This window comes from Myotis nattereri (genome assembly GCF_964212035.1).
Source record: "Myotis nattereri genome assembly, chromosome: 3".
Classification (NCBI taxonomy): Eukaryota; Metazoa; Chordata; class Mammalia; order Chiroptera; family Vespertilionidae; genus Myotis; species Myotis nattereri.
The window spans coordinates 163,511,622-163,537,552 of record NC_138077.1 but is presented as its reverse complement, the minus strand read 5'-3'; positions in this window follow the sequence as shown (position 1 = coordinate 163,537,552).

Genomic DNA, 25,931 nt, shown 5'->3' with positions numbered 1-25,931 from the left:
AGTGTGACCAAGAGTAAAGGCTGGCTGATCTTTGCTAGGAGAATTATTCTGCCTACTTGTGCAGTGTTCTTTAGTGGGCCCTAACATGAAAAACAAATATCATCACATTTCATAGCCACTCCCATGGATAATTATTTAGATACCTTTGTTTGCAATTATTTAATTGTGTTCTTTCCAGGACCTCAACAAACCAGTTAATCATTTCTCTTTGCTCAGGAAAACACTCATGTCCTTATATGAGACTGTTTCTCTTTTCACATCAAGTTCATGGGCACTCAGTACTCTACTCATTGTGAAGATTTCACCCAACTTTCTTCCAAGGCCACTTCTAAGTGTGAGTAAAATGTGGTAACATTTTTAGCTACCATCAACACAATGAGTCTACCCATTATGAGCTGAACCACATGCTTATGTAATTATATGTGCCCTATGGTTTTTCTTGGACCCTCTCATGAGTATATTATCTTCATCATCTGATATATTTTTGTTCATGGGTCTGACAATATCCAGATAATTATGGGAAACTCTCAATGCAAAGGCATTTCATTCCTGTGGTTAAATAACAGGACCTAGGGGCATGCTCAAGGCAGTTTTTCAAATTCTGAACAGTTCTCAGCTGCAGACCACATGCTATCCATCTAAAATTCTAGAATATTTACTCCAACATTTCTGCTGGGACTTCCCAAATAGTTCACGTGGTAACCTTATCCGTCACAGATGCCTCTAGCAACATGGGATCACTGGGTCATATCAACAAACAGTAGAACTGTTTAACTTCTGCTGGAGTGTCCTTTGTTACTCTGGCTTCTCATCAAAATTGGCAGTTTTCTGAATCGACTGACAAATTAGCTGGAACATTATTCTCAATTTATGTGCTGCCTCCATAATATGAAAGGAACTACAAAACATTGCTTTTTTTTCCTTAGTGGGAAGAAGTAGGGTAGAAGATCTTTACTTTACCTTGGAGGGGTATCTCAGAATACTACTTCATTCTAATAAATCCCTAAAAATTTCACTGATTTGGTAGGTACCTGAAGCTTTTAAAGTTTTATCTTCCATCCTTTGATGAATATGTGTCTTACCAGGGCATCTCGAGTAAAATCCCCATTTATTAACAGAATATTATACATATAGTCAGACAGTTTAGCATTCTGTAGAATGTCCAAATAATCAAAGTCCTCTGTGACAAAGGAAACAATTATTACACAGCCCAGGGGCAAGGCTATGAACACCTTACTGTTTGTCTTATGAATGTCTCCCACTGTCATTTTCATGTGGGAAATGAAAATAACAGCGGGAGACCGATTTTTCTTCATAATGGAAATTGAAAAGGCCACATTTGCCAGATCAATAGCTTAGGTGCTTGCTTTGAGGTTATTGATCTGGGTGGGGGTGTTCTCATTAATTTCTGTCATAATTGGCATTGGTATTGTCTATATTACATATATTATAAATCTGTTATTATACTTTAAAGATACCCAGAATAGCAGTGACCATTGCAGCTGCCACTTAAGTTTATGGTAGTCCTACTGAAGGCAATGACTTACCGAGTTTTTGAAAGAGATGGATGAGTGAGATAAATAAAGGTATGACCACCACCATTTAAGTTTTGAAAGTGGCACTAATGTCTTTATTATGGCTTCTGACTTATCATATCCAGGGCTTCTGGGGTCAAAATTATTAGGACTTCTCCTTGGCTTTTCCTACAGTGTAGATTTTATTTTGCATGTCATATTCTAAGCTACTCGATACTACAGCAAGTTGGGCATAATTACCATGTGTCTGAGTTTCAGTGGCTGTAATAAAAAATACTATAGATTGGGTGGTTTAAATGACTAACATTAATTTCTCACAATTCTGAAGGATAGTAAGTTCAAAATCAAGATGCCAGCAAATTTGGTATCTGGTGAGTCCCACTTACTGGCTTGTAGATGGCCACCTTCTTGCTATGTACTCATGGTCTAGAGAGAGTATCTTTATCATGTCTCTTCTTACATAGTCACTAATCTCATTCATGAGGGCTTCATATTCATGACCTAATTACTTCCCAAAGGCTCCACCTCCAAATACCATCTCATTGGGGATGAAATTTCAGCATAGGAATCGTAGGAGATATGAACATTCAGTCCATAGCACCAATCCACTTACTATAAAGCTCTTGTTTCCATCTATCTGCCTAGCAACCCAGTTCTAGAAACTTAATTTAGGAATCACTTTCTAAGACTACTTTTGATTTCAATTGTCTGAGTTTGCCCTCCTTATAACAGAGACCCTGTGATAGTTATTCAATGGGGGCTGCAGGAAGCATAAATAAAGGAATGGAAAACTGATGCAAGAAAGAGATGTCACTAAACTAGTTTCCTCTGGTGACTGAAGCTTAATCATATTGGGCACAATGTAAAATATGTCTTTTGGAATTATATCATTGCTTAAGTATTAGTTAATTTTTATCCGTCATTGTTTGAGGGCAGCTATCCAGGGATACTAATTCTTAGCACTTCTAGTTCCCCATGCTTGTGGGGTAAAGTGTTTTCAGAAAGAAAGAAAAAGAAAGAAACTCTCGGGCATAGATTTACAGAGACTGACAACTGGAAATTGGTGGTCGCCTGGCACACAAGAAAATGTTGAAGTCTGAGCGTCTACTGCAGGTTCACTAGGAATAATTACTCAGGGACAAAAGGCCTGTGCTGGGATTATCCTGGACAAACCAGAATATATGGCAACTTCATCTTGCCTCCAATAGTCATCCCCCACTGCCATGCTCCACACTGGATTTAGAATAATTGTCTCAAAACACAAACCCGATTTAGTCGTCTCCTTCTGTCAGACCCTTTGGTGGTGAGGCAATAGGAAGTTAGACAGATGCCTTTCTTCCCCTCTCATATTGCTGGTCATGCAGTGTAGACCCCTAACCTTTCATACCTAATCATGTGGTACTCTCCCTTAAAGGAAGAACAAGGGGACCAGAGAATAGCCTCATACGACCCCCATGTAAACCTTTGCATGAAAACTCCCTTAACCATTAAGCCCTGGAGATAACATCTAGGCTTAGGTTGTGTTTCAGCTCCAGGTCCAGAAAAGCCACAAGGTCAGGCTGGGCCACACCATGCTGACATCAGGATTATCTGCAATTTTATTTTTTTTTTTGAAGCCGGAATTTATTAGTATTTAAAAATGCTCAAGAGATTTAAAAAAGGCTCAAAGGCCCAAAGGAGTCCAGGTTTAATGTAAGATCATCCTGAGGTGGTGTCTGTCAATTTCTCCTTTTTGTGAGGCATCAATTTGATCCTTGTTAATGAAACACCCCGATAATTCTCATTGGATTGTGGCAATTTTCAGTGTCTCCAAGTATCTGTAATAAGTGGCTATCAGGTTATGAATGATGAGAAATGTAATGCCAGAAATAATTACAAAATGTCTGCAGATTCTACTTGAATATCCTTTCTGCTTTATTCTTTGCAACCAGGCCCAATTAGTTGAATGATCGCCTGCCCTGGTGCCAACCAATGTGTAGAGACCATGACACTGAAAGCACACACCTGGAAAGCTGATGAATACTCTATTGAGATCCACCCCTAAGATCTCCCTAAAATTCCTGCCTTTAAAAATCCATAAGGCCTTAGTCATTCTCCTAGCAATATAGTTTTTCTCCTCTGGCAAGAGAAACAAAAGAAAAACTAAGCAAATGTGACTACATCAAACCAAAAAGTTTTGTACAGAAAAGACAAGCCACTGAATGGGAGAACATATTCACCAATAATACATATGATAAGGGGTTATTATTCAAAATTTATAAATAACTTATAAAACTTGACACCAAAAAACAAAACAAAACACAGTTCAATTAAAAAAATAGGCAAAGGATGTGAATAGACACCTCTCCAAAGAGGACATACAGATGGCCAACAGACATATGAAAAGATGCTCACCATCTCTAATCACCAGAGAAATGTAAATTAAAACCACAATGAGATATCACCTCACACTTATTAAAATGGCTGTCATCAATAAATCAACAAACAAGTGTTGGTGAGGATGTGGAGAAAAGGGAACCCTAGTGCACTCTTGGTGGGAATGCAGCTTGGTGCAACCACTGTGGAAAACAGTATGGGGTTGTCTCAAAAATTAAAAATGAAATTGCCTTATGACCCAGTGATTCCACTTCTGGGAATTTATCGGAAGAAACCCGAAACACTAATTGAAAAGAATATATTCACCCCTATGTTCATTACAGCCTTATTTATAATAGCCAAGATTTGGAAGCAGCCCAAGTGCCCATCAGTAGATGAGAGGATAAAAAAGTTGTGGTACATTTGCAGAATGGAATATTATTCGATTGTAAAAAAGATGGAAATTTTACCCTTTGCAATATCATGAATGAACCTAGAGAGCATTCCATTTGCAACAGCATGGATAGAACTGGAGAGCATTATGCTAAGTGAAATAAGCCAGTCAATGAAAGAAAAATACTACATGATCTCACTCATTTATGGATAATTAAGACTATTATAAACTGATGAACAAAAATAGATACAGAGGCAGAGCAACATCGAACAGACTGCCAAACTACAGCGGGAAGGCCGGGGAGGGTTGGGGGGTAAGAGATCAACTGAAGGACTTGTATGCATGCATATAAGCATAACCAATGGACACAAGACACTGGGGAGTATGGGAGGCCAGTGGAAGGTCAAGGGGAGAAAAAAAAGAGACATATATAATACTCTTTGTAATACTTTAAGCAATAAAACAAAATTAAAAAAATAAAATAAAAACAATCTGATTTATTATGGGGAATTATAGGGCTTGGTAGAATCTGTAGATATCAAAAGGAGCAAAATATGTTCAAGATCTCTGAATAATTATAAAGCCTCTTTCTCTTACATAATTTCCAAGTTCAGGTCTAGAAAGAAATGGGAACACTTCTTATAATCTAAGCATTCTTACATGTACCCTTTTTGTGTGGAATACTTCTGATTTCTTTCATCTTGGATTGAGTACTGGCCTAGAATACCTGCAATCTGTTAAAGACTCTAGGTACTAAGGTAATTTTCAAAAACTCTGGTAGTGATATAAACTTGTCTGGATTGCAGCTTGGGACAGCTATATATATTTTCAAGGTGACAAATGCAGTTTGGAGCTTGCTACAGGTTGCAAAATAATATTGTCATGCATATATAGCAATCTAGCAGGCCACCTCCTGTGCTAGTTGCAGTGGGGTTCTGATGTTCCCACTGTCAACAGGGTTTGTGTTTCCTGCTCTGCCCCATCATGTACTGAGGCTGGCTGGATATGGACCTCAAATACATGGCAGACACTTTCCTCCTTGGCAACAGTAGGACACGGTACTGCAGTATTGCCGTTAACTGTCCAGTTAGCAGACTTCACAGGCTCAGGGCAATATCTTCCACAAAACCTTCTTCACTTCAGACACCAGCCACATATTTATACCAGGGATTCATAGCAAGGCCACTCATGCTCTGATCACTGTCTACATTTGGGGGTTCACACTACCATCTCAGTTTCAATAATTCACTAGAACTACCCACAGAACTTAAGAGAGTGCTGTACATACAGTTTTACTTGAAAGGGTGTGAATCAGACACAGTCAAATGAAGAGATGCATAGAATGAGGTTTGTCAGGGTCCAAATGCAAAGCATCCATGTTCTCAGGACCTCTCATCCTCCCAACACATCAATATGTATCACCAACCAGGACTCTTAACCAAATTTAGATGTCTTAGACTTAGAGCTTTTGGTGGGGTTTATTAGATAAACATACTTGATTCAATCATTGACCACCTGCTTAAACTTAGTCTCTAAGCCCCCTCTCCTGCCTGGAGTTCAGACTGATATTAAGTGGCATGAAGCCCCAAACCTCTGATCACATGGTTAATCTTTCTGGCTTAGCCAGCCCCCATCCTTAAACTATCTAAGGACCACTTTGAATCACTTCATTAACATAAATTTAGGCATGGCCTAAGGGGTCCATCAGGAATATCAAAGACACTTCCATCACTTCTGAAAAGTCCAAGGATTTGGAAACTGTCTTAGGAATCAGGAACCAAGACCAGATAAATTATTATTTACTAGTTTACAACAGATATTCATATTATTGTTTGTATTCACAGGAGTCTCATTGGCAAATTTATTCCCCACAACTTCTTCTTGAATAAACTGTCCATAGTCTACATAGAAACAAAATATCTTTAAACTATTTCTGGAATGAAATAAGTGATTATTCAAATATTTTCACTCTAAGAGACAAAAGGACATAAAACTGATGTACTTCATCATGTTGAATATGTTTATTATACTTAAGCTATTATTTTGATTAGTGGGTTATGCACATTTGTAGTTTAACATTTACAGGTTATTACTTTTTATCTGATAAATGAAGTATAAAACAGAAATAGATTTCCCCCCCAAAAAAATGTAAGGATACTTCTTTGTACATGGCTCTTGAAAAATTGTAAAGTATATTATACTGCATATTCTTAAGTGCCACAAGTAGGAAAAAAAAAGTGTCATGCATTTTCTTCCCTGAGTACAGCCTAGCCCATTGCTAAACTAAGAGACTATTTATTTAAATATTCACTGTAATCTGATACTGGTATAATTAATTACTTATTAATAATAGGAAAGTAGCAAAGGCAGGACAAATATTATAGGCATGTCATTTGGGCAGCTTCATCAGGAAGCTAAAATTTTCCACTCTCCATGGAGTCACCTGTCTACTCCCCGCAGGTCACTAGGAGAAGGGATTGGACAGGGAGGAAGATAGAGGCATGCCCAGTAAAGTTGGGATGATGTTGGGAAGGTACTTGTGTATCAGTCACACCTGGCAACAGGTAATTGGCCAGAAATGTCATGACCCCTGCAAGGGCTCAAAATTTGGGATATTTAATCCCCTAAACAAAAGAGTTCACTCTATTGACCTATTACACTTGACTCCTGACTTTCAGGGCTCTCTCACTCTTGCCACCTGGCATTCTCCCCTGTGGCCCACAGCCATGTGGACCCCACATACAATGGACTAATGGACTGCAACTAGCCTGATGCTGAACTGGACCTGGGTGGAACATGGAACAGAAACTCTGGACACTGGCTTTGCTTCTAGCCCTACTGAAACCTCAGCTACACTTCTTCTATGACTGGCATGGGACTTTGGAAACCCAGGGATATAATTCCACACAAATAAAAATCACCCATTATCCCATGCCAGTCTCAGAAAATTCTTTTACTCGAGATATTGTAAGGACCATCCCCCACCCCTAGCACCCAGTGGAAAAGAAGATACCCCAATTTCTCTGATAACAATTTGATCAATAAAACTATCTGACTAGCTTAAATAATCCAGTTTAGTTGCATAAGCATTTGAATTCTAATATTCAACACTCTAGCCTGCCTGACTCTTCAATAACAAACTTCCAACCATATTGAAGACAGGACACAACCATAGTCTTAATTCCAGGTTTTCTACTAGAAAATAAAACAAAAAACCCTCTATTAAGTGGAAAATGGAGTCTTAGTTGTGGTGAGATATTAAACAAACAAACAACAGTGTTCCAAAATCTTTATTATCATAATGGCTTCCCAATGGAGTATTAAAGATGTCACGTCTGGAAGTTGTGGCTCTCTTACTTAGTCATATTTAGAAAGATCTGGCAGGACAAGCCTATTTTAAGCCAGGTTTATTTTTGTTTGAAATCTTCCAAATTGCCTGAGGGTTGGGAAAGGAAGAGAGATAAAACAATCTAAAAGGAGAGTGAGAATAGCGGAAATGAAACTTTGTACTATTTGTTTTGTTAGAAATATAATTTTATAATCCTTTCCTCATCTACTGAAAGAATATGGGCCCATAACATTCCCAATGTTATCCTGTTAAATTATTCTCCTCATTTGATATTCTTCGCCACACAAAATTATGCTGCATAAAATGAGTCTTAACTTTTACAGTATTAACATGGGATATTCTGAGACTAAATGTTTTTATCAAGTGCCTGTGAATCTTCCTGGCACTCAAGACTCATACTTCAAGAAATGGATTTGCTCATACAATTAAATATAAGCAATTGCAAGTTAAGCAGATTTCTATTGCCTCTTAGCAGCCAGACTCCAGTGGGGGTAATATAGGCAGAGCCTTAACCTTTAAAATCGTGGCTTTCTGCCATGCCCACATTAAAGCGTCTATGATGCAGAGGCTGGGCATGTGCGATAATGAGAATTTAAAATTCCAAACTAAATATACTGAGGGAAATTGTTGTAGAACCCAATTAGCCATATGCAGCCTAAACCATTCAGCTTTTAGGAGCAATATGAGCACATACAGTCACTTTGAAGAGAGAGATGGTAGATTTGAGTGTGAATGTTGCAAAGGTTTAAGTGGAATGACTTCATTACCACTGCCATTACTACTCTGGTTTAAACCTTTGTTGGTAGTAGACTATCATGTTGCAAATTGTGTTAAACATCTGCCCCGCCTCTGCTATTCTATTGTTAATTTCCCGAGTCTCTTTCCCTCATATTTTTCAAATGGCTACTTAGGTGGGTAACTTTTCTAAGATTCAGATATACATATTAATTCTTCAAATGGACCGCAACATGAGGCATCCAGGTAAACCACCTTAAGAGATCACCCTCTTTGTGGATAATTCCTTACTAGTATTTACCTCTCATTCTTGATCTTAGACCAGCGTTTCTCAACCTGTGGGTCACGATCCCTTTGGGGGTCGAACGACCCTTTCACAGGGGTTGCCTAAGACCATCGGAAAACAAATATATAATTGCATATTGTTTTTGTGATTAATCACTATGTGTTAATTATGTTCAATTTGTAACAATGAAATTGGGGGTCACCACAACTTGCGGAACTGTATTAAAGGGTCACGGCATTAGGAAGGTTGAGAACCACTGTCTTAGACTATAGTGTGATTGCCTATCCATGTTTTAGGAAAATCCAGTGTTAAATCATATCTATGTCCATCATTGGAATGAATGAGATGCTTAGTCAAGACTCTACTTTTGTATACAGACAGTCCTCAGGTTACATTGGACTCGACATACATCATTTCATGGTTACATCGCCATCTCCGATTTATTTATAAAAAAAATTGTTCCATCATTTCGACGTATTTACATATGTGCTTTATGTTTTTTATTATTTATTTACCACAAGTAAAGTCAGGAATTGTTATCTTCCTTTTAAATTTTTTTTTACTGTTTCACTTCATTACTGCTGTGTATGTGCTCCATGTGAGTGATGTAGGTGCTTATGCAGGTGGGTTCCAACTTACGGAGAAAATCACGTTATGTCACCCCGTAGGAACGGATCTCCAACGTAACCCAAGGACCTAGTGTATAGAGTTTAGTCTTCTTTATTGCTTCTCTGGTTTCTTTATATGAATTCAGGGGGAAGGGGTAGAATTCAAGGGAACATCTCTGACTAGACTATTGCATCAATAGCGAGCTCTTTATTTTTTCTCAATATCATATTTTTCCAAAAATATCTCCATTATTTCTCTAATAAAATGATATAAAATGATGTTGATACCTAAAACATTCTTGTGTTCATTCAAACTTTAATTAAAAATTCATTAGGTGCAAAGTTTTAAGCTATCCTATATAATAAAAGCCTAATATGCTAAATGTCTGGTCATCCATTCAACCAATCAAAACGTAATATGCTAATGATATACTATGGCCACTCAACCGCTCACTATGGTGTGCACTGACCACCACGGGGCAGATGCTCAATGCAGGAGCTGCCCCCTGGTGGTCAGTGTGCTCCCATAGGGGGAGCGTGACTGAGCCTCTCCTGCCTCCGCTGCAGCACTGAGGATGTTCGACTGATGGCTTAGGCCCGCTCCCACCTAAGCCATCAGTCAGACATCCTCCGAGGGCTCCAAGACTGCCAAGAGGGTTCAGGCTGGGCTGAGAGACACCCTCTCCCCCAAGTGCATGAATTTCATGCACCAGGCCTCTAGTTAAAATAAAAAATTATTCCAATATCAGAGTTTAAAAAGTATTGTAATTTTAAGTAGTAGCAAAGTAATAGTTATCATTGGAAAGAAAAATGGATGAGAGCTGAAGCATATACCACAAGGAAATAATTGAGAAAATATTGCTGATGCAAGTCAATGTTGGCTTCAATTAAAATAGTCATGCACAGAAGTGTGTGTGTATGTGTGCACATGCACATATTGGGGGGGAAAGACATAAAGAGTTTTCATGAGAAAAAAGATTGTTGAAGCTCTTAGAGCTAGTAGAGTTTAGTGTTCTGGTACAAAGAAAGTGCCTTATAAATTTTAGCCTTTGTACTTACTACACTTTTAAAACTGCGTTTTGTAGAATATTATCAAATAATTTTGAGAAATTGTTAATACCTTTTCTTACATTTTTGAAATTCAAAGGTACCAGTATTTTTAGAAATGCATCCACATGTAAGAAATTACCAATGAATATTAAAGAGACAACTAATCTCTCTCTTTCCTATATCAAATCAATAAACAAAAATATAAATGAGTTAGTAAACTTAAAAAAAAATGTTTCATTTCCAAGGTATCACTAGGAAGTCTTTATTAACAGAATCACTATTTTTATTTTAAGGATGTTAGGGGGGTTTTTTGTAGAACACTATTTGAAAAATGATGCTTCAAACAGTAAAGTACTGTATTCTGACCCTCTGACTTCCCTATCCTGGTTTATTCTTTGTGTTTTTTTAAATTATTTTGTTTATTTAAATATTTTGTCATTTAAATATTTTGTTATTTAATTTGTCCAGAGAATGTATTCTATTAGAATCAAATAATTGATTCATGGGTCAGAAATATCAAATAGCTTTTAGTCTAGTGGAGTACAAAGTTTAAAAACATATACACAGTAAAAACAGGTCTTTCTGAAATGGCAAATTTCAATTAAACACACGAATATAAAAGAAAAGAAAAAAATTATCCCCTAATAACAAAAATAAATAATTATTTTGAAATTTATCTCTATAAATAAGTCATGTATTCTGAAGTCTTCGAATATTTCTCCATCAGTTCAAGCTGCATATAAATAGATGAATTCATTTGTGTACATAACTAAATATTTACTGGCTATAATTTTTAAATCATTACACACTTGACTATAGACTTAAATTTTTTTTAACTTTTCTAATTTCATAAGACCACTGTATGTTACAGGGTTTTGCAAGAGCACCAGACTCAAAGGTACTGTAGAACTTTATGCTGAGACAATGACCTTGTAGTCTTGACTGACCTAATATCTATTATGGATGTGTTAAATGTTTTGATAACATCCCTTCCTAGTTGTCATGATTACACAGTTCTAGTGTGGCTGTGTTGGAAAAATGCTTGTATGATTAATCAGAAGCCAGCCCAGGACTAAAGTGTGCTCTACTTATAGATTGCCCATTGTCTAATTATATCCTCTTTAATTATAGGGAGATCAAGCTTCTCCTTTTGTTGTGCTTGGGGGCTACTCTGGAGTATATTAACACAGAAAATTGTGGTACAGTAATTTAATGAGGTTATTTGGTCAAATAGGTAACACTAATAAGGTATATAATTTATCAAAAGTTATATTGAACTAAATAATTTTTAAAAACTACAATCATTTCATTGTATTTAGCTGTAGGGCAATGGATTATCATAATCAGGCTGCCAATTTAGTGGGCATATAAGTATTTGACTCTCAAATAAAAACATAATAGTAAAAAAAAACATAATAGTAAAATATCTTTGAAAAGGTTCATGAAGCAAAATCTTATCTAATTTGATATTTATAATGGTTCTATGCATTAAGCAGTATACATCTTATTGGTTGCTTAAAGAGGGTTTTTACTTTACTCAATATAACATGAATACAAAAAGAAAGCTACTACAATTATCCTAAAAAACATTTATAAGGTAATATAGTGTAACAATGTTTTCAGTCTTCTTTTAGTCTCATCCCTGTGCTATCACCATGAACAAATAGGGGCTATTCATGTTATCTTTCGTAGGGGCTTTGTGATGATTAATTTTATGTGCTAACTTGACTGTGGCAGGGAGATCCCAAACATTTGGTTAAACATCATTCTGTATGTGTCTCTGAAGGTGTTTCTGGATAAGATTAACATTTGAATTAGTGTTCTGAGAAAACAGATTACCCTCCCAACATTTGGGGGTGTTTCACCCAATTTGTTGGGAGGCCTAAATAGGACAAAAGGTGGGGTAAGGGAAAAGTCCCTCTACTTATTTTCAAGTTGAGACTTTGGTCTTTTTCTGAACTCAGACTGGAACTTACACCATTGGCTCTGCTGGTTTTCAGGCCTTTCCTAGTAGACTTGGACTAGACCTACACCACACACTCTCCTGGGTCTTCAGCGGATAGTGGGACTCCTCAGCATCCATAATTACATGAGCCAGTTTCTTTTAATTAAGTCTCTTTAGATAGAGAAATAGATATGATACATGAATATGGATAGATGATATAGATATAGTATAGATGACAGATATCGATGATAGATTAGAGATAGAGATAGAGATAGAGATAGAGATAGAGATAGAGATAGAGATAGGGCTATCTCCTATTGATCCTGTTTCTCTGGAGAACTTTGACTAATACAGGCTCTGTCATATTCTTGGTATAATAAGATTTATACCAATACCAACATATTCTGCATTTTTCATTGAAAAGCCAAGAAAATGAGTTCCACAATTTAGAAATACTCTGAAAGGATAAAGAAATTCATGCTTTTCTGAAGGAAAAATTGGAACCTAAAAAGATAACTAATAAAGGTTATAATGCAGTTACACGATCATTCAAACCTGATATATTCTAAGCTTTGAAAGAGAATGAGAGAGAATAGTAGGTTTAAAAGTTTTCTTCATACTTGGCTGGTTTATTACTTCTTATGAGCTTTATTGTTAGAATACTGCAACTTATATTCTGACAAAGGGTGGTAAGGCATCTCTTTATAAGTGAGGGAAAGAGTATACATGCAAATTCAGTTATAAAATTCTGATTATCAATGATGTTTAAAAATTTGAAGTATAGCATGCAGCATACTAAATAGACTAAATTATTTTATTATTTGGTGGTGAAAACAGAACTTGTAAACAGAGTGACTTGGACATTAAAAGAATATCTGTCCTTGGCAGAAACTTTTGCCTACTGGCAAAAGATATATTTATCTAGAAATGAAGAATTTAGCAACAAAATTGAAAAATAAATAAATAAATAAATAAATAAATATTTATTTTAATATAAAATACTGTTATTGGTAAAATAAATCTTAGTATGTTAGAATGTGCACATATGAAAAAATTGTTTGAAAATATAAGGTGAATTCAGAAAATAAATATTTGATTTTTTTATCCTATATAATAAAAGGGTATGATGCACACTGACCACCAGGGGACAGATGCTCAACACAGGTGTTGCCCCCTGGTAGTCAGTGTGTTCCCACAGAGGGCGGGCCACTCAAGCCACAAGCCGGGCTGACGGCTGGTGAGCACAGCGGCAATGGCCTCCACCCCTAAGTGCATGAATGTCATGCACCAGGCTTCTAGTAATAGAATAAAAGATCCTAGATAGACCTTGTACAATATGTGCAGAAAATTAACTATTTTTTTTCAAATGGACCAAAGATTTTAATTTGAAAATAAAGCCAAATAAGTGATAGAAGAATACATGGGTGAATGCTTCACAAGTGAGTGGAGAATGTGTGCTATTATTCACTCTCTTAACTCTTACCGAGATAGTAGAGGCTCAGCTGGAGTGTCAGCTAGATAAAATAGCACAGAATAGTGCATCAGGGATGCATAGCTTTGTTAGACACTGTTTAGAAAGCCTCAATGTTTTCAAAGGCAATGATGTAGGAAAATGATTTTGACACTTACTGAAATTCACTGAAAAAACAATAAAGTAACTGTAGCACAAAGAAGTAAAATTAAAACTGTCAATATTCAATGCATTACAATGACAATGTACCCCATTAAAAGCATATTACTTAATTTTGAAGCAGATCTCTTATGGAAGTTAAATAAGGCATTTGATTACTTGTTCTGGAATTGCAAATTCACCAGAAGTTCTTGGAGCAGAGTTAAGTAGACATCAATGTTTTAGCTATTTTTTAAATATAAGTATAAATTCTAAATAGCATGCCAACCATTTCTGACAGAATTGCTCATCAAAAAATACGACCATATAGATTATCAGTAATGGTAAGTTAACTCCTGTTGTAACAATATTGACCAGTTAGGAGGAACAAAAAGAGCACCTTCATTTATTAAGAAATATGGTATAAATGATAAAACTTTTCCCATATGCTAGAAAAAAATTTAAAAAACAGAAAAAAGAAGAAGAGAAAAAAAGGACACATGTACAGAGAAACAAAGACAATGGCACAATTCTCATTACCAAATATTTAAGAAGAGAATGAAACAACATATGTAAAGTAATAAATGATTTGATAACCAGCAAAGATATTCTTCAGAAATCAATGTAAAATAAAGACTTTTTCAGGAAAATAGAGATAATAAAAATCATCACCAGGATCCTATACTGGAAGAAATGCTAAATCATTTTCTTCAGGCAAAATACAAGATGAAAATTTGAATTTATATAAAGTGATAATAAAAGTACAAATGCTAAATATATAAATAAACAAAATATGTATTTCCTTTTTAATTTGTTTAACATATATTGGCTTTTAATAGAAAATAATAATGATGTTATTAAAATGGCATTTTAATTATATTTATGTGTAATATAAATGACATATTTATTATCATTTATATTTAAATATACATAAAACACATACTAGGATATGTAAAATAAGTAACAAATATAGCATAAAGAATGGGAAAGAGAATTTTGAAATGTATCACTTTAATAGTCTATGATTGTAAATTACATTGGATAATACCACTTATTTAAATTGTGGTAAGTTAAGGATGCACAAAAAATAAAAATACAAAATAAAAATATAGTTTAATGTCAAATAAAGAACATAGAAAATGACAATCTGCTCTTAGCAATAAAGGAATGAAAGGATATACCCTTAACCTGATAAAATGTACCTACAAAAAATAAAATCTACACTTAACCACATTTAATGGTGAAAAACTGGATGTTTTCTCCCTAAGATCAAAACCTAGACAATGATGCTTGCTCTCACTATCTCTATTCAACATTTAATTGGAAGTCTTAGCTAGTGCTATAAGGCAAAATAAACAAGTACATAAATAAAATGAATAAGCATTATGCAACTTGAAAAGAATGAAGTAAAACTTTTTATTATCTATTAACATGCATATGCATACAGAAAATAAAAAAAAATCTATAAAAATTTTTACCATAAGTAAATTAACAATAGTACAATATACAAAATTCCATTGTATTTCTATAAATGAGCAATTACCAATGGAAAAACAAAATTAAAAAGTGTCATTTACAATACCATCAAGACAGTTAAATTGTTGATGAAATTTAAAAGGAAATTTATATAGAGGATGAAGCAAATCCAATGAGAAGAAATAATAGGAAACTGGGAAAAATTAAGAAAGGGGTTATCATTAGATTAAAAATATAGTAACTCTTAGAATGGGAAATAGGGTTTGTGATTAAGAGGATATACTGGAGGATTTCTGAGTGTTTGGCAAATTTCTAATCCCTAGTAGTTTGGCTATAATAATTATTTAAGCCATATACTCATTTTACATATTTGTGTTATATTTCATAAAATCTAAATTTTGAAACTTTATAAGAACAGAAAGAAAAGAACAGGACAAGTTTTGCTGTGTACAAAAGCAGAGAAATGTGGCAGTAAGTAGAGAAAATTGTAGGGTTAAGAAAGGTTTTTAATTGTTTTTAGTGGGGGAAATAAAGCTTATATTCTGATAGGAAGGATCCAGCTGAAAGTAAAAATTAATGATGCAAAAAAGTGGGATAATTGCTCGAGATATATTTTTAAAAATACGGAATTTAGTACACATGTAGAGGGTTTGGCTTTAGTTCAGTTCAAGGGCAGTTTATCTCTAATAAGAGGAATGCAGTTGGAGAGTGACCGTAGATTTAAGTAGGTGGGTAAACGTACGTAAACTTGTGGAGAATCTAACGTCATTTTCTAACTTCCATAGCCTAATTTCATTTTCCAACTTTAATAGACACAAGGTCCTCAAATGATGTTGAGGTTAGAGGAGGAGAAGCTGCAGGTTTGATAAGATGGGAGAACTAACAAAACTGAAGTCTAAGAGCGTAGGTGAGAGACTGAAATAGGGAAATGAAATGTGATTGCTGACATCATTAAAGGCCCACTTGAGGTTTGTGGTTATGATTTCAAAGTGAGAACAGTCAGCATGATTATGTGTTTTTAGGGTTGTGGTTTAGGCAGGTGAATAAGATGTAGCAAAAAAATAGCCAAGGGAACTGAGGTTGTCTGAAAGGAAGTAAATATAATATTAATCTTGCTTCAAGCTAGAAAAGAGGGGAGGAAATAAAACAATGAGAGGTTTAAAAGGCAGTTAATAAGGAATCATGAAGTAAAAGAAATATTGGAGTTAAAGTACTTGAGAGAGTGAGGTATTAAAAAGTTGTGGTCAGAAAGGGAACTAGAGTGTACAGTAAGGGTGAGATTGAGGTACTTCCATGGTATGGACATAGAAGTGAATTGCTAAGGAAGGAGAGTAGACATAGACAAGATCATCGAATGCACAGAGATAGGGTAATTGAAATGTGAATGCATTGGAAATATAATCTATCTGGGTATTGGGATTACTAAAAATTCTGTTAGGGGCAAATACAGAGGGTGTTAGCAAGCCAGAATTCAGACTCTTCAAGCAAGGAATCAGAAGTGATTAAGGTGTCTTTGGAGGATTACAAAGTGCAATAAGGTGGTTTAATTTGATTTAAAAAAACTTCAGCTATTTAGGAAAGAATAGGGGAGAAAGGTCTGGAAGTAATGAGGAACAAGAAAGGCACCTATGTCACCTCAGATTTCACAGTACGAGGGTCACGGTGCTTAAAGACAAAACAAAAAACAATGAGTTTCAATTAGAGCAAGAAGATGTGGTAGAAGACATTGAGTTGAAGGTTCAAGATTCTACTGTTGAGTTCCAGAAAGTACATGGGAAGCGGGTGGGAAGTTGAAGAGTGCCAATAGACGGGGTCAGCACCTTTGGAGAATGGAGATTTGGGGGTGTGTAGGAAAACGGGTAATCTTGCGTATCTTCAAATGATTTAAATTATTCTTATAGGTGGTTTTAAACATGATTAGTTGAAATTGTTGTAGGAGGAGTTGGTGTAGACTTTGTAAGAAGCATACAGAACTCTGAGACTCCATTTCTCACCAGTTTCAATCGTGACATGGAATCTTGAAAACTGGAGATCTTATCCAGCACACCTGCGTACTGGAACCCCCTCCTACTTTCAGGAGCCAGAGCTTCGGTGGTGGACGCCTGGATGACAAATAAGGGGTTGTCTTGCCTAGAGCGCCTGGCATTGTGGTCCTTTCTTAACGTCTTCCAGTGGAGGCAATGCAATTCTGTTGAATGTGGATATAACAACAGTACTTAAGCAGACTTGCACACAATAAACATTCTCTAGGCCACAGAATTTCATATTAAATCACTTTCACATTCTTTTACACTTATAAAATACAAGTTTATTAGCCCTTTTTTGAAAATATAGTTCTCTAGTTAGACTACTAGTATGTTCTACATAATAGGAAGTAAATGAACATTTTTTGTTTACCCTGATTGACCTTGTAGACTTGCCAGTTGAAGCAATGCCTTTCTTTGTGGGCTAGTGCTTTTGAGTTCCTTTGAAAAATACGTTTCATTTTCTAAGTATAGCATTCAAATGGAAAGGTCTAAGAAAATGCTGTTTTTCAGAGTAGCAGGTTGGTTGATGTTTTTTCCAAAGGTATTTGTTTTGTTTTTCTTTCTCATGTTTAAGTATTTTATCAGACCATGATGATGAAAGTGAAGAAAGATAATTGTCTTTACAGGCAATAATGTTGAATAACTCTTTTGGGCCAAGAATTGTGTTAAAGTTGTATGACAACAAGATTAGACCTTACCCTTTAGTTCTTACATTTATTATCTATGGGGATGTGTTATGGAAACAAATTGCACAAAAATGATCATTCTATCATGCTAAGATGAAAATGTCATGGTGGGAAAAGTTGTAAAAATAAAATGTTGTATAGTTTACTTATTTACTTAGTTACTGTTGCTTAAAATAATTAAAACTTGTTATAATGAATAAAAACTGCACTGGAGTGTTAAAATTAGCCTAGTATAAGCTTTTTTAATTAGCATTCAAAACATGTTAGGTATTTTATGTACATGATTCTCAGAATAATTCTACAAAATAATTACACTTAATTCCATTGTATTGATGTAATAATAGAAATTCAGAGAAATTGAGGTGTTTGCTAAAACTAGCAAGCAACACAAATTACTAGCAAAGTAATCTAGCAAATCAGATGACATGGCCAATATGATTTCAGTCATATTGAGACTTATCTAACAATATTTGTAGAAATGCGAGATGATGCAGTACTTTTCTCTTTTGATGTAGAACTTGAAACTTCTCTTATGGTTTAAAAAATGGAAAATACATGAGCCATTTGTAATTATAGATCTGCTTCCTGGTGATAAGTTAACTTGTGCAAACAAACTCGTAAGTTATTTACGAAAGTACTTTTTCAACATTACTAAAATCAGTATAAATTTAAAGCATAACATTCTATCAGGATGTATGAGAAACTTTGCCCTGCAAACATCTTTTCCAAATGCATTTGTCAATAAAGCAAGTTTGTGCCCCCACTGAAAACTGTACTAGGTGGGTCTCATCTGCATCCTGAAATTAAATATCTTCATAAAAAAAATCAGTTTACCAAATATACTCACATATAATACAAGCATAATACTCACTTGTATACATATAGTGCCCAAAATGCCACACTGCACATTTTTATAGTGTTGTGCAACATCTATTTTACCTCTATATAAATTGACAACTTTTCCAGACAAACTTTATCCTTGTTATCAAAGATTCAAATTGCACAAGGAAGCTTTAACATATAGCATTTGGGTCCTTCAAAAACTAATTATTGAGATGCTCTGTCTAAATGCTCATATTTAGGTTTAATGATTTCCAAACCTTATTTTTACATGTCTAAATTATTATTCATAAAAGCAAAAACAAACTGTGCATGATTCCTTTTTATTGCCAAAAAAATGTATTACAATGGGAATGAGGTGAACAATATTGTAAGATATTGGGATACTTTTATAAAAGCAAATAAAAACGGTAATATGGTAAAAAACAAAAACCAAAAAACATAATTCTATTTGGAGTGCTATGTTACTGAACATTGGATTATAGTGGGAGTAAAATCATGTTTCTACGTATATACCTTAGGATAATATGAATATACCTTAGGATAATATGATTTCTTCATAACACACAAGCCCATTAATATGTATGTGACTCTTTTCTTAGAAAATACATATTCAGTGTGATTCATCACTATTATAGTAGTACAACTAATACAGCCTCTAATCTTTGAAAGCAAAAGCATTACTGAATTATTTTTCACACTAACATTATCTTCTAGTTTATAACTCTCAAAGAAAAACTAGCAAACTGTTTTTCATATGAGCCACATTCAGCTTTCTCTGAATGAGGGACTCATCAACTCTATTTGAAAAACAAAATTCAGAAACAGAAATAGTAAATCAATTTGCACATATTATACCTGTTTGAACATAGTTGATGCATCATTGTGTAAGTTTTAGATATTGATGATCAGGGGTATTTGTAAGCTATTGTTATCTTGTGTCCTTTTATGCATTGTTTACAAAAGATAATCACAAAAGCAAGAAATAAAGAAACAATTATAGATTTCATTCAACCAATACTGATCATTGATCAACCACTTTCCAAATTCCTGAAAATTCTGGGTCCAAGTATTAAAACATAAGTAAGCAAGTGTCTACTTTCCAAGCTCTTAATGTCTGTCAGCCCTTAGTGTCTACCAGAACAGAATGTAAATAGAAATAATGCTTTCTGAAATATGACATTAAAATTATGAAAGTGACCAATTATAAATTTAATCTTTCAAAAACCTAGACTTTGCCTAACAAAAATTATAATTTCATCAAAATCATGCTTGGAAATTGATAAGTTGGGTAAATATGTTAATGTTTATTAATGTGTTACCATCCCTGATAAAACTATCTAGTTTTATCTTTTTCTGTCATGGTTTCTCTCTTTTATTTGTATATAGATGCTCAGTTCAAAAAAATTAGTTACTTATAATTAAATATATCACTTCTCCTCCACCCAAAAGACTTCATACTGACAACCTCTGTATAGGGTTTAATCTGTTTATGCTATCTTTTTGAAGACCCTAGGATACTGTATCTTCCTATGTTCATACATTTCTAAGACTAAGAACCAGAGATTCTGAATTTCAAACAAGCCCTAGATGATGTCAATGCTGATGGTCCTGATACCACACTTTGAGTAGCCAATGGTGTTGAATTTCCTGGTGACAGTGAGAGGAATGGATTAGAATAGGTAAAATATAGAGTTCATTTAGAAGAAATGTGGTAGAAATAAGTCAGCTAAGAGGTTCTGAATTATTGAAGTGACTGTGTAGGTAGCATGAGGAAAAGAGTCTTAGGAATAAACATTCTATTCTAGCAAATATGTTTATTTCATGTACTATTATATTACTATTAAGCTTTTACACTACTGAATTTGAATTAAGGATGAAACTATTTCCTATGTTAAGTAGATGGTATCTCATCTGAAAAGTAAAGACCTTCCTCATTGTACAATTAACTGGAGGAAGAATTGTTTCTTTTAGACCTGAAGTCCAATTCGACAAAGAGACTAACATGTGAAATAAGTTATCAATTTATCTACCTTGGTCTGCTGATAAAGTTGGGCTAAACATTAGAAGTTAAGAAGCCCTGAGTGATGCAGATAAAGTTACATAAACCATTTAGGAATAGTGAGTAGGATGGTCTAAGGCCTCTTATTTCTTGGAACAAGGTAATTATGACAGGATCCAATGGCTACAATTTATAGGCCAGGCTAAGTATATGCTATCAAAACAATTAGTTAGATCTTTCTAGCAATTTTTAAAGCCCTCTACAGTGTCTGGAAAAATGTGTCATCTGGTGGGTGTAGTGGGCGAGTGTATCTCTATAGCTCTGGGATTTGAGTTTATGGGGTTCCCCCCTCCTCCCTAACAGGCCCTGGTTCCAGAGGGACAAGCTGGCCAGAAAGCTATTTTGTTTACATAATCATGGGTGGGGCACAAATTGTGAGGCCAGAATGATGCTGACATGCTGACTGGATGTGACTTGCATTCACATCTGACACAGGATAAAGAACTTCCACCTATACTGACTAGACAATAAAGTAACTCATATGTATCTCTAAGTATTATTCTAAATTTTCATAAATATATCACTGAATGTATACTACACCCAAAGTTTGTCTTTTGCCCATTTGTAATCCAACTCTTTCCTCCTTCCTCACTGTACTAAAACACTACTTTTTCACCACTGATGTCAGAGTGTGGGGAAAGTGAATATTTCTCTGGCTGCCCTTTGAATTACAGTTGAAAGAGTTTGAGGTTATTAAGAGCAAAAGTAAATAATTAAATTCGGCCTGCTAAAACTACCTTGTATCTCAACTCCTATTCAGCCTTCACAGTGACCTGAATAATCTTTCTAGTACACACATTGAATCTTTGCTTAAAAGCTTTCTGTGGATTCTCACAACCAACTACTGACTTTCAAATTTTAGGATGGAATTTTAGGTTTATCACAATAGTTTTTTTTCAACATTTCCAGCTCCACCAATCTCTAACTTGCAAATAAATCACACCCCAAAATAAATCACTATTTCTTATATATTCTATATAGTTTTTATGAATTTGATTTTTCATAATATGATTTAATATCTACCTCTTTAATTAGAAAATTCATTTCAATCATGTTTCATTCAAGGTATTGTTTTCCATATATTATTTCCTTTCTAAAACATTTCTATGATACTTTTCTCCAACACAGAATTTCCTACTTTATTTCCTTGCTCCTAAGCACTCTATTTATGCCATTTATGTCTGTATACATATTTTAGTGTCTTTTTCTAGTCCATGAACTACTTGAGGGGATGAGCTTTGTCATATTTTATTTACTCCCTAGTCATTAAACACATTTATTATTTGTTGCATATCTTTACTTGTTACTAGGAATGTAGTAGAGACCTTATATCTCTCTCTTAAAATAATAATTGATACTCAACAAGAATCTATATATGTGGAATAAAGACATAAATGACAAGCACTCAAATAATTTGCTTTGAGGCAATTATTTTCAGAAGTGTTAAAGAATGAGAATTATTCATCAGTTGCTTCAGATATCTCCCAATTCTGAATTTCTATTTGAATATTTAGACTTGCAGAGGTTGAAACACTTTTATCCACTCTAGGGTTAATTTAGTTCATTTTCAACATAATTTGAAAAATAAATACATTTACATAAAATTATGCCTTTTACCAACAATGGAAATTAGATTGGTGTTGGTGGCCAGTAGATATTTTCTAAATGGTTTGCTGTTTTCCCAGAATTTTTGTAGTTTCTGCTTTAAATTTCAAACTGAAATACCAGATTGACAGCTTTTTTATTCATTCTATGCTGTTAAAGATAAGTAATATAATATCTTTTATAATTTCACTGTGAATAATTATTTTTACTGAGACTATCTATTCAAATCTGAGTAGAAGTAATTTAGTCTTCCCATCAAATCCTTAAACTTTTCTTTAACTGTTCCTACTAAACAATCATTAAAATTTTTTGTCACACTTCAGGTAACAATGCTACTTATGAATGCTCTATGATGGCTTGCTGTTAAGATTGGAAATCCACTCAAACTCAAAGAAATGAATAGTGTCAGTGATATAATGCTATCTAATAAGTATGGAAGCATTTAAACCCTTCTACTTGTAATAGGATTTATTTCAAGGGAGAAAACTTGAGAGTAAAAGCTCTATGGAAGTAGGTGTGAAATTTGGTGAGGGAGAATGTGTTTCTTTGGAAGACTGCTGTTCTCCATTATGAATGGGGGGAAGTTCTAGCCATTAGTCTCTAGTTTACTGGAAATTGCAGTACAACCAACATAAAGGTAACCAACCACCTCTTTATAAGTGTGTGGCTAAAGTAGATTTACAGCTGTGAGTACATAAAACACAGTTTATTCTTGTATTATTATTTATTAATTATTGTATTATTTTCCATACAAAAAATTGTAAACCCACTTTTGCCACATCCTCAATTTACTGCCACTCGTTAGGTTTTTCTATTTTTCAATGCATGGTTGCTGGGGTCCAACCCCAGCAGGTCCAGGGGTCCCCAAAGGTGTGGACGGAGTCGGCGAAGAAGGAATGACACAGAGACAGCATTCAGTTGATCAGCAGCCTAGCCAGGATCTCTAGCCAAGTTCTGGTCAGGATCTCCAGCAAAGTTCTGGTTAGGATCTCCAGCCAGGTTCTGTGTCCATGTTCTCTTGCTATGTTCTCCAGCCAGGTTCTCCAGGTTCTCCAGCCAGGTTCTGTATGCATGTTCCCTCGCTAGGTTCTCCAGCCAGGTTCAGTCACTGGATTCTAGTCAGGTTCTCTTGCCATGTTCTAGCCAGGTTCTTCAGCCAGGTTCTCTTGCTAGGTTTTGTCTCTAGGTTCTGTGTCCAGTTGTCTTGTTACATCTGTATTTATACCAGTTGATTCCAATCCTACCAATCTCTATTCCAAAGGTTAGGGTGTTTCTTATCTCTATTCCAGGGAGTAAAGATTATGTAGCTTAAGCATGATTGTTCATAGTTAAAGTGATTAACTACCCGCCTGGCACTTAGTTAAGGGGTTTTATTCCCGCCCTAACTTCAGGGGAAAATCCCTACCTGGGGAAACAACCTTTCTCGGAGAGGTGACCTTGGTTAAAACACATAGCGCCAAGAAGGGGAGCAAACATATTAAGAACAGTATGCCATATACGCCAGGTCCCTTAAAACATATGCTGTGCAGATGTTTCTTCCCTGCAGCGACTGTGTCAAGCAGCAAGGATGGAACAGCTCCCAGGACATGGTCCTGAACCTTTCTGGGATTCTATTAACTACTTTTTTGAGGTTAGTGAGGCCAAAAATTTTCCACAGCAAGATTAAGATTTTCTTGTGTATATTATTCTCATTATTTTACAAGTGCATAGTAAAAATTTTAAAAGTCCACATGTTGAGTAATACTGCAATAGATTGAATAAAGAAACAGATATGGCCCTCGTCAGTTTGGCTCAGTGGATAGAGCATTGGCCTGTGTACTGAAGGGTCCTGGGTTCAATTTCGGTCAAGAGCACATGCCCAGGGTTGCAGGCTCAATCTCCAGTAGGGGGCATGCAGGAGGCACCTGATCAATGACTCATCATTGACGTTTCTATTTCTCTCTTCTTCTCCCTCTCTCTGAAATCAATAAAAAATATATTAAGCCCTAGCTTGTTTGGCTCAGTGGTTAGAGCGTCAGCCTGTGGACTAAAGGGTCCTGGTTCAATTCCGGTCAAGGGCACATGCTGGGGTTGAGGACTTGATCCCCAGTGGGAGGCGTGCAGGAGGCAGCGAATCAATGATTCTCTCTCATCATTGATGTTTCTATCTCCCTCTCCCTCTCCATTCTTCTCAGACATCAACATAAATAAATTTAAATATTCATGCACTGGTGGAGTCCCTCAGCCTGGCCTGAACCCTCTCACAATCCGGGACCCCTCAAGGGATGTCAGAGAGCCGGTTTCAGCCCAATCCCAGCAGGCCAGGCCAAGGGACCCCAGCGGTGCAGGAATCGATGCACTGGGGTTCTAGTATGCATATAAGATCTTTGGTTAATCTCTACATTCACTCCCCCCTCCCCCCCTTCCCTTTGATATTCATCAGTTTGTTCCATGTTTCCATGCCTGTGTGTTCAGCGTCTGCCCCGTGGTCAGAGTCCCTCAGCCCGGCTTGTGCCCTCTTGCAGTCTGGACCCCTCGGGGGATGACCACTTGCTGCCTTAGGCCTGAATCCCGGGGGATTGGCTCCAAGATGGCAATCAGACATCCCTCTGGCAGCCCGGCAGCCCTCAGAGGATGTCCACTTACCAGCGGGGAGCAGGCCTAAGCTGCAGTCGGACATCCTTAGCACTCTGAGGAGGCAGGAGAGGCTACAACCACCATCACTGTATTGGCAGCCATCAGCCTGGCTTGTGGCTGAGCAGAGCTCACCATGTGAGAGTCCAGTGACCACCAGAGGGCAGCTCCTGCATTTAGCATCTGCCCCCTGGTGGTCAGTGTGTGTCATAGTGACCAGTCATTCCCAGTCTTTCTGCTGTTAGGGTTAGTTTTCATATTATCCTTTTACTATATAGGATAGAGGCCTGGTGCACGAGTGGGGGCCAGCTGGTTTGCCCTGAAGGGTGTCCCGGATCAGGGTGGGGGTCCCACTTGGGTGCCTGGCCAGCCTGGATGAGGGGCTGAGGGCCATTTTCAGGCTGGTGGGTGACTGAAGCTCTCAACCTCTCCTTTTTTTCTTTTAATTCTGGGATTTGTTACCTTCTATGGCTGTCACTGGAGCTGAGAGCCAGCTCCAGCTCTGAGGCCCGGCTCCAGCTTGAGGCCTCAGCTGCTGAAAACAGGTCCTGGGGTTTGTTTAGCTTCTATAATTGAAACATAGTTGCTTTAGGAGCTGTTGCTTTCAGGCTCAGAGCCAGCCATGGCAGGCAGGGAACCTTGGCTTCCTCCATCACTGGAGCAAGCAAGCCTCATGTTTGCTTCAGCTGCATGGCTGCCGGCCGCCATCTTGGCTGGCAGTTAATTTGCATATCGCCCTGATTAGCCAATGGGAAG